The 10,292-nt window shown below is 46.7% G+C and overlaps 1 long non-coding RNA gene across 1 annotated transcript in view; it reads right to left on the bottom strand.

Moving 5' to 3' along the window:
* Positions 1–246: 246 nt before the first annotated feature.
* LOC140463228 (uncharacterized) overlaps positions 247–10,292 on the bottom strand; it is a 79,432-nt gene continuing 69,386 nt past the window's right edge. The window contains exon 3 of the long non-coding RNA XR_011954640.1: positions 247–473. This is a non-coding gene — a long non-coding RNA (uncharacterized lncRNA). The remainder of the gene's footprint in view (positions 474–10,292) is intronic.

The following is a 10,292-nucleotide window of genomic DNA, read 5'->3' as shown; positions in this document are numbered from 1 at the left end:
CAGGTGCAATGGACCCCAGGCGTGCTGTTCCCCAGGTGCAATGTTCCCCAGGTGCAATGTTCCCCAGGTGCAATGGACCCCAGGCGTGCTGTTCCCTCGGTGCAATGTTCCCCAGGCGTGCTGTTCCTCAGGTGCAATGTTCCCCAGGTGCAATGTTCCCCAGGTGCAATGTTCCCCAGGTGCAATGGACCCCAGGCGTGCTGTTCCCCAGGTGCAATGGACCCCAGGCGTGCTGTTCCCCAGGTGCAATGTTCCCCAGGTGCAATGGACCCCAGGCGTGCTGTTCCCTCGGTGCAATGTTCCCCAGGCGTGCTGTTCCTCAGGTGCAATGTTCCCCAGGTGTGCGGTTCACTGGGTGTTGGGTTCTCCAGGTGTAATGTTCTTCCCTCTAAATGGTTACGCTGCTGCTTTGGATCTCCTGGTACTTCTCCTCTCACTATCTGTCCCAAAGACACATGAACTGTGTATGAAACCTGAAAGAAACCATCACCACAGTTAAACACAGAACAGAAATTTGTCAAAATACTTCGGTATTGTCTTTGGAGACAAACAATAAGTGTTTACTGTCAGCAATCAGGATCTTGCCTACTACCTGGAGAGACAGTAAGTGATACACCATTTTTTCCACTTGGTATGCTGTCATCAGTGCCACTCAGGGAGATAACAAGGCAGAGGTGTGTCAGCGGGATTGGATCATTGACCCTGGAGGTGTGAAAACCCCTGACCATCACCCTCACAGTCAATTTAATGCCCCTCTTCACTAAACCTGGAATGTGGGGTGGGGCATGGTTTGCATTAAATTCCCCCACACAGCCTGCATCTTTGTCATTGGCTTTTCATCAGATCAGTTCCAATATTGGGATTAAACCAAACAGGAAAATAGTTTTAGTCCTAGAATATACCACCACTTGTAATATTCTAAGAGCTAAGTACTTATATAGTCAGAGTCATGGAGATGTAAAGCACAGAAGTAGACCCTTCGGTCCAACTCGTCCATGCTGACCAACTATCCCAATCTAATCTAGTCCCATTTACTAGGACTTGGCCCATATCCCTCTAATGTTTCCTATTTTCAGCAGTGGGAGTTGAGAGAACATGAGCCAGGCAAGAGACGGGAAGGTGAATTTGAATATTAAGTACTTACTTCATGAATCAGTGGAGCGAAGGCTGGACAGGAGCGGAAGTGAGCACGGGCACAGCTGGGTAAGTGAACAAATATATTCGGGCAGTAGCTAAACCCAAAACACGATGTGTATGGTGTCTCTCAACCATCCTCCTCCTCTAACTAAAAACAAAAGACTCTGTCTGTAAAGTAAGGTGTTTTTAAAATCTCTTTTGACAATTTAGAGCAGAGGGATGGAAGCTTGGGCAGTTGCCTGCTCCTCTTGCAGGACGTGGGAGGTAAGGCTTACAGCAAGTATCCCTGCTGACCTCACCTGTGAGAGTGCACCCAACTCCAGCTCCTCACAGACCGTGATAGGTCTGGAGCTGAATGTACTTCAGATCATTCAGGAGGCTAAGGAGCTGAGAGAAAGGAGTTATAGGCAGGTAGTTACACCAAAGTTACAGGATAAAGATAGCTGGGTGACCGTCAGGAGACAGAAAGGGAATAGACCGACAGTGCAGGGATCCCCTGCGGCTGTTCCCCTCAATAATAAGTATACCACATTGGGAGGAGGGGGGCATTTGGGGGAGGGGTGGGGGTGCACCTACCAGGAGAAAGCCACAGTAGCCAGGTCTCTGGCACTGAACCTGGCTCTGTGGCTCAGAAGGGTAGGGGGGAGAATAGGAGAGCAATAGTGATAGGAGATTCAATGGTTAGAGGAACTGACGGGAGATTCCGTGCTCACGATTGAGACTCCTCGATGGTATGTTGCGTCCCAGGTGCCAGGGTCAGGGATGTCTCGGATCGAGTCAGCAGGATTCTTAAAGGGGAGGAAGAGCAGCCAGAAGTCATGGTAAACATAGCTAGGAAAAAAGATGAGGTGCTGAAATGTGAATACAGGGAGTCAGATTGGAAGCTAAAAGACAGGATGAGCAGAGTAGTAAGCTCAGGATTGCTACCAGTGCCATGTGCCAGTGAGGCTAGGAACAGAGAGCAAGTGTAGCTGAACACCGGCTGCAGAGCCGGTGTAGAAGGGAGGGCTTCAGATATGTGGACTATTAGGGTACCTTCTGGGGAAGGTGGGACCTGTACAAGGAGGACGGGCCTCACCTGAACTGCAGGGGCACGAATATCCTGGGTGGGAGGTTTGCTAGAGCTCTTCGGGAAGGTTTAAACTAGTTTGGCAGGGGGTGGGAACCAGAGCTACGGATCAGAGAATGGGTAATTGGTGAAAAGGCAGATACAGCATGCAAAGTGCCTGTGAGGAAGGATAGACAGTTGATAACACAAAATTTCAGTCAGTCTGATGGGTTGAGGTGTGTCTATTTTAATGAAAGAAGTATCAGGAATAAGGGTGATGAACTTAAAGCATGGATCAGTACTTGGAGCTTCACTGTTGTGGACATTACTTGGAGACTTAGATATCACAGTGGCAGGACTGGTCATTGGATGTTCCAGGATTTAGATGCTTCAAAAGGGAGGGAGGTAAAAGAGGTGGGAGTGACATTGTTAATCAGGGATAGTATCATAGCTGCAGAAAAGGACATTGTTGAGAAATATTTGGCTACTGAGTTATTATGGGTGGAAGTCAGAAACAAGAAAAGAGCAGTCACTTTATTCGCAGTTTTCTATAGACCCCTTAATAGCAACAGAGACACGGAGGACCAGTTGGGGAGGTAGATTTTGGAAAGGTGCTGAAGTAACAGGGTTGTTGTCATGGGTGACTTAAACTTCCCTAATATTGATTGGAACCTCCTTAATGAAAATAGTTTGAGCAGGTTTTGTCAGGTGTGTCCAGGCAGTATTCCTGACTCAATGATAGATAGGAGAAAGTGAGGACTGCAGATGCTGGAGATCAGAGCTGAAAATGTGTTGCTGGAAAATGATAGATAGGCCAATTAGAAGGGAGGTCATATTGGATTTGGTGCTTGGCAACAAACCAGGTCAGGTATCATTTCATTTGGCGGGAGAGCGTTTCAGTGATAGTGATCACACCTCCCTAATCTTTACTATAGTCGTGGAGAGGGATAGGAGCAGACAGTATGGGAAAGTATTTAACTGGAGGAGGGGGAATTACAATGCGATTCAGCAGGAACAGTGGAGCGTCAACAGATATTTTCAGGGAAATGCACAACAGAATTGTGGAAGTTGTTTCGGGAGCACTTGCTGCAAGTGCTGGATAGGTTTGTCCCACTGAGGCAAGGAAGGGATGGTAGGTGAAGGAACCTTGAGTGACAAGAGATGTGGAACATCTAGTCAAGAGGAAGAAGGAAGCTTACTTAAGGTTGAGGAGGCAAGGGTCAGACAGGGGTCTAGAGGGTTACAGGTGGCCAGGAAGGAACTGAAGAATGGACTTAGGAGAGCTAGAAGGGGGGCATGAAAAAGCCTTGGTGGGTAGGATTAAGGAAAACGTCATCGCAGTTTACACTTATGTCAGGAACAAAATGATAGCCAGAATGAGGATAGGGTCAACCAGAGATAGTGGAGGGAGCTTGGGCCTGGAGTCGATGGAAGTAGGGGAGGTCCTTAATGAATGCTTGGCTTCAGTATTCATTACTAAGAGGGACCTTGTCATTTGCGCAGAAAGCGTGAAACAGACCAATAGGCTTGAACAAGTCGATGTTAAGAAGGAGGATGTGCTGGAAATTTTGAAAAATATGAGGATAGATAATTCCCCTGGGCCAGACGGATATACCCAAAGTTTCTACAGGAAGTGAGGAAAGAGATTTCTGCACCTTTGGCAATGATCTTTGTGTCCTCACTGCCCACTGGAGTAGCACCAGATGATTAGAGGGTGGAAGACGTTATTTATTCACTTGTTCAAGAATCCTGGGAATTACAGACCAATCAGTCTTAAGTCAGTGTTGGCAAATATTTGGAAAGGATTCTAAGAGACAGGATTTACGATTATTTGGAAAAGCATAGTTTGATTAGTGATAGTCAGCATGGCTTTGTGAGGGGCAGGTCATGCCTTACAAGCCTTATTGAATTTTTTGAGGATGTGATAAAATACACTTATGAAGACAGAGCAGTGAATGTGGTGTACATAAATTTTAGCAAGGCTCATTCAGAAAGTAAGGAGGCATGGGATACAGGGAAATGTGACTGTCTGAATATAGAATTGGCTGGCCCATAGAAGACAGAGAGTGTGGTAGGAAGTGGAAAGTATTCAGCATGGAGCTCAGTGACCAGTGGTGTTCCATGAGGATCTGTTCTGGGACCTCTACTCTTTGTGATTTTTATGAAAGACTAGGATGAGGAAGTGGAAGGGTGAGTTAGTAAGTTTGCCAATGACATGAAGGTTGGTGGAGTTGTAGATAATGTAGAGGGCTGTTATAAGTTGCAACGGGACATTGACAGGATAGAGAGCTGGGCTGAGAAGTGACAGATGGAGTTCAACCTGGAAAATTGTGAAGTGATTCACTTTGGAAGATGGAATTTGAATGCAGAATTCAGAGTTAAAGGTAGCATTCTTGGCAATGTGAAGGAACAGAGGGATCTTGGGGTCCACGTCCATAGGTCCTTCAAAGTTGCCAGCCAAGGTGATAGGGTTGTTAAGAAGGTATATGGTGTATTGGCTTTCATTAGCAGGGGGATTGAGTTTAAGAGCCACGTGGTTGGTTGGACCACATTTGGAATATTCTGTTCAGTTCTGTCACCTCATTAGTGGAAGGATGTAGATGGTTTAGAAAGGATGCAGAGGAGGTTTACCACAATGGTGCATGGACTGGAGGGCATGTCTTAGGAGGAAAGGTTGAGAGAGTTAGGGCTTTTTTCATTAGATCGAAGAAGGATGAGAGGTGACTTGACAGAGGTGTACAAGGTAATGAGAGGCAGTCAGAGACTAGGAGAAAGTGAGGACTGCAGATGCTGGAGTACCAGAGTTGAAAAATGTGGTGCTGGAAAAACACAGCAGGCCAGGCAGCATCCGAGGAGCAGGAGAATCGACGTTTCGGGCATAAGCCCTTCTTCCTCATTCCTGAAGAAGGGCTTATGCCCGAAACGTCGATTCTCCTGCTCCTCAGATCCTGCCTGGCCTGCTGTGTTTTTCCAGCACCACATTTTTCAACTCTGGCAGTCAGAGACGTTTTCCCAGGGCAGAAATGGCTATCATGAGGGGACATAATTTTAAGGAAGATTTGGGGAGATGTCTGCAGTAAGTTCTTCACACAGAGAACGGTGGGTGCGTGGAATGCACTGCCAGCAGTGGTGGTAGAGTCAGAAACATTAGGGAGATCTAAGAGTCTTTTGGATAGGCACATGGATGAGAGCAAAATTAAGGGTATGTAGGTTAGTTTGATCTTAGAGTATGTTGGCACAATGGGCCTGTACTATTCTATGTTCCAGATGCAGTTTAAATGTTGTAATTGCACCAGTTTCCACCACCCTCTGGCAGCTCATTCCATTTGCGCACCACCCTCTGCGTGTACCACTACCACTTGTCCCTTAGGTCCCTTTTAAATCTTTCCCTTTCACCCTAAACCCTCTAGTTCTGGACTCCCAGGGAAAAGACCTTGTCTATTTTTTCTTTCTATGCCCCTCATGATCTTATAAACTTCTATAAGTTCTTTCCTCAGCCTCTGACGCTCTAGGGGAAAACAGTCCCAGTCTATTCAAGCTCTCTCTATAGCTTAAACCCTCCAATCCTGGCAACATCCTTGTAAACCTTTTCTGAACCTTTTCAAGTTTCACAACATCCTTCCAATAGGAAGGAGACCAGAATTGCATTTTTCTTCATCCAGGTGCATTATATTAATTCACTATGCATTGACCCGAGTGAACTCCCTGGTCTTGTTCTGCATGGATGCATTTTACAAAGTGTTTGGGATGAGAAAAGAGAGACAGAGGTCAGGGCAGATAAAAACAAGAAGGAGACAGTCTGACAGAGGGAGAGGTTGGGAGACACAGAAAGGAATGCAGAGAGGGAGCTGTCTAAGACTTTAATAGAATATCAATGAACATCTGGTAAGAATTGTACATCAAGTGAAAGGTTAGCAAATTATGTGCTTGTAGATAATGAATGGCCCCTTCATTACTGAGAGACATATTGGCAATGTCCCAGTTAACAGCCTGATCAGAGGCGTCTTTGTGAGACCAAAATTTGTGTTAATGATCTGGAGCAGGGGCCAGATTAGAGTGGGGAGCTGACACATTGGTCTTGTGTATACTTACTCTCTCAGACACACACATGCTATTTCTCTTTCACACGCACACACTCTCACATGCACACACTCGTTCTCTCTCTCACACACCCACAAACACACGATTTCTCTCTCACACTCACAGAAACACACGCACATTTGCCCTCTCTCACATTTACACACAATCTCTCAAGCACACAATCACACATATTTACACAAACACACACTCATGCTCACACACAGTTTTTCTTTCTCTCATATTCACACACATTCTCACAAACACGTACACTCTTTCTCTCTCTCATACATACCACTCACCTACATATACTCTTTATCTCATATACCCATACACACTCACATACACACACTCTTTCTCACTCTCACACACACATAACAGACATTGGTACACATCAGCTCACACACACACCAACACATGCACTCTCACTCACACACTCACTCTCTCAAACACACAAACTTACACACTCAACACACAAAATGACAACACACACATACACACACACACTCACAACACAAACACACAGACACATACTCACAGAATCACAGACGCATACATAGATACAAAACACAAACACATCGACACATCCATGCACACCAATGCACATACCCTCTCACATACTCACACACACAGACCCACACACACACACACACAATCATATGCATACAGACACATATACAGAAACACATGGACGTAGACACTGACATGCATACACACTCACACACCAATGCATATACTCCCACATATAAACACACTCAGATGTGCACATATGCACTCACACACGTGCGCACACAGGCACACAAACACATGCACACATCTGACATTCATGCACACACAGACACATAAACACACACATACGGACAAGCATAGACGGACACACAGACAGATACAAAATGAACGTTTAAAAGGGGTGTCTTGTAGCCGCCAATGTGGCTGTTCTTGATATCCTAACCCACAGGGGTTAAAGGTTACTCTGGGTCAAGGGTCACTGCTGCCCGCTTCAATAAACTGTCCTTGAGATTGTAGATTGAAAGACATGATTAAATGGGATCTGGCAATGAGATCCACACTGCCTCATTAACTCCAGGTTTGGGGGAAGGGAAGCTCTTTGATGAATACTTGGTGCCCTACTGTTTCACAGTGTGGTACAAATGGTACAATAACCATGATCTAATGGCTGGCTCCACGGGATGCCTTTGGAGGTACTGCTTCTCTGTGAATTGGACCTCCTTTGTTTTCAGCTGAAGAGGCTGGTATAAACCGTGGGGTGCCCGCAAAGACTGACTGCCGGGGTGGGGGGGGGGAGGAGGTAGCATGGCAGAGTGTGGTGGGGGAGCTAAAATACTTCAGCTTGTCCAGGACATGAATAGATGAACAGCTCACAGTGATTGACTGCACTGCCTTTCATGAGGAGCGCAATGGACTGAGGGTCAATCCTCAACAAGCTCCGAGAAACAGATGCCTGGATTAATTGTTGTCACAACCCTTCGACCCTCCCCCACTGAGCTTGTGCCACGCAGAGATGAGAGCATTCTGGTGCCTTTTCATTCAAGTCTGTCTAAACAGATCATAAAAACTAGCAGAAGAATTTAATTTCACAACGCCGCCTTTCATTCAATCACAATTTGTCCCAAGTTTCTGTTCTGTATAGTGAGTGGCACTTTTTCAGTATTAAACTGAAATCCTTATCAGGGGTGTCTGCTGTGGGTCAGTGGGCAACACTTCCACCCCTGAGTCAGACAAATCCCCTGAATGAGTACAAGAAAAAATGCTTTGAATATTGCTACCAAACAACTAAATGTTTATTCTTTTGTTAAAAGTACATTGGTTGCCTCTTGTGAATATTTTCAGTGACTGATCACCATGATAAAAAATAAAACTTAGGATCAATCAAGCCAGGCCCATGGTGGCTCGGTGGCTCAGTGGTTAGCACTGCTGCCTCACAGTGTCAGGGACCTGGGTTCGGTTACAGCCTTGGGAGACTGTCTATGTGGAGTTTGCACATTTCTCCCCCTGTCTGCATGGATTTCCTCCGGGTGCTCCGGTTTCCTCCTACAATCCAAAAGATGTGCAGGTCATGTGAATTGGCCATGTTAAATTGCCTGTAGTGTTAGGTGCATTAGGCAGGGGTAAATATAGGATAGGGCAATGGGTCTGGGTGGATTACTTTTTGGAGGATGGACTTGTTGGCTGAAAGGCCTGTTTCCACACTGTAGGGACTCTAATCTAAACTGAGAGTGACGATCCAAAAGAGCTGCACTGTCAGAAGAGCCATCTTTCTTTCAAGATGGCAGCAAAATAGGACTGTCCAGCCAGAGCTCATCCACTCCAACCATTTCTTTTAATTTTTTCTCTTTTTGTTACTCTTTTGCGTATTTTTTATGTTTCTTTCTTGTTAGCGATGTCCTGAACTCCTGACCCCAGCATGGACTTGGACACTTGGCCTCAGCATACATCCAGCCTGGCGATCTCCTGATTGGCATGGCGGTCTCCCGGCCCAGCATGGGGGTCTCCTGGCCCGGCGCGGGGGTCTCCTGGCCCAGTGTGGTGGTCTCCCGGCCTGGCACGGGGGTCTCCCAATCCGTCACGGGGGTCTCCGGGCCTGGTGCAGGTGTCTCCTAGCCTGGCATAGCGGTCTCCCGGCCCAGCACGGGGGGCCTTCTGGCCTGGCGCGGCGGTCTCCCGGCCCGGTGTGGCGGTCTCCCGGCCCGGTGTGGCGGTCTCCCGGCCCGGTGTGGCGGTCTCCCGGCCCGGTGTGGTAGTCTTTTGGTCTGGTATGGTGGTCTCTTCCTGAAGAAGGGCTTATGCCCGAAACGTCAATTCTCCTACTCCTTGGATGCTGCCTGACCTGCTGCGCTTTTCCAGCAACATATTTTTCAGCTCTGATCTCCAGCATCTGCAGTCCTCACTTTCTCCTGGTGGTCTCCCGGCCTGGTGTGGCGGTCTCTCGGCCTGGTGTGGCGGTCTCTCGGCCTGGTGTGGCGGTCTCTCAAGCCAGCGTATTGGTCTCCCAGCCTGGCGTGGCGGTCTCCCGGCCTGGTATGGCGGTCGCCCGACCTGACGTGGCCTCAACGTGGACTTCCTGCTTCAAGATAAAGCCTGGGCTGGTGGTTATGTGTCAACATGTACTAGATTTGAATGTTATTCTGAACTGTTTTCTTTTTTTAATTATTTGTCTAATTATTTTTCTAATTATTTTTCCTACGAATTTGTACTCAAGAATCTGAAAGGGAATTGTAAGTGGCGATTTGTAAACTTTTAATTGAACTCATGAGTACATGTGTCAATAAAGCTAATTCTAATTCTAGTCTTTCTAAAGAACCAAGACTTTGGACAGAATTCTACAAGAGTCTGACCATCATGGGCTGTGATAGAATCAGAGAGGGCCCATCATAAATTTGGGAGTGTCTCACTCCATCTTCGTATACTTTTCAAAATGGGCAGTGGTGAGTTGCCAATTAAGGAGACTGTTGCTTGCTAAATGTCTTATTGACAGCTAAACTTACCTCACTAAGATCCAGTTTCCTACTTTACCAAACTCACCAAACAAACTGAACCAGAGTGAGTACCAGGAGGATTCAGAACACTGCTTACTCAGAAAGACCTCCTGGTCATCAATCCTCAATCAAGGGTGTGGCCATCTTGCGGTAGGGCAGTGTGCTGCATCAATCTCACACCAGCAACATGTGCCAGCAGCTTACATAGTAAACACTGCAGGGAGCCATGTCACAAAGTTTTAAGGGGGAGGTCCTCACTGAGGTCCGCGGAGGTACCTGTCAATCAGGGGTCATGACACAATAAGTCAAGGGCACCTTTCAATCACAGTCCAGGGGATTGGCCACAGTCAGGCATCGGCTCTTGGCGATCTCCAAACGTGGTGTACAGGGAGGTCTAGAAATGTGGTTACATCTTAAAAAAAAACTGGAAGCAAATAGTTTAGTACTTTAAATAGAAGGAAGAACACTGGGCCATTGCCTCATAAAGACAGAAACAGAGCAAAACAATTTCCATTCAGAAAGACAGAACCATC

This window comes from Chiloscyllium punctatum, chromosome 37 (genome assembly GCF_047496795.1).
Source record: "Chiloscyllium punctatum isolate Juve2018m chromosome 37, sChiPun1.3, whole genome shotgun sequence".
NCBI classification, from domain to species: Eukaryota; Metazoa; Chordata; class Chondrichthyes; order Orectolobiformes; family Hemiscylliidae; genus Chiloscyllium; species Chiloscyllium punctatum.
This window is presented reverse-complemented; position numbering and strand designations above follow the sequence as displayed.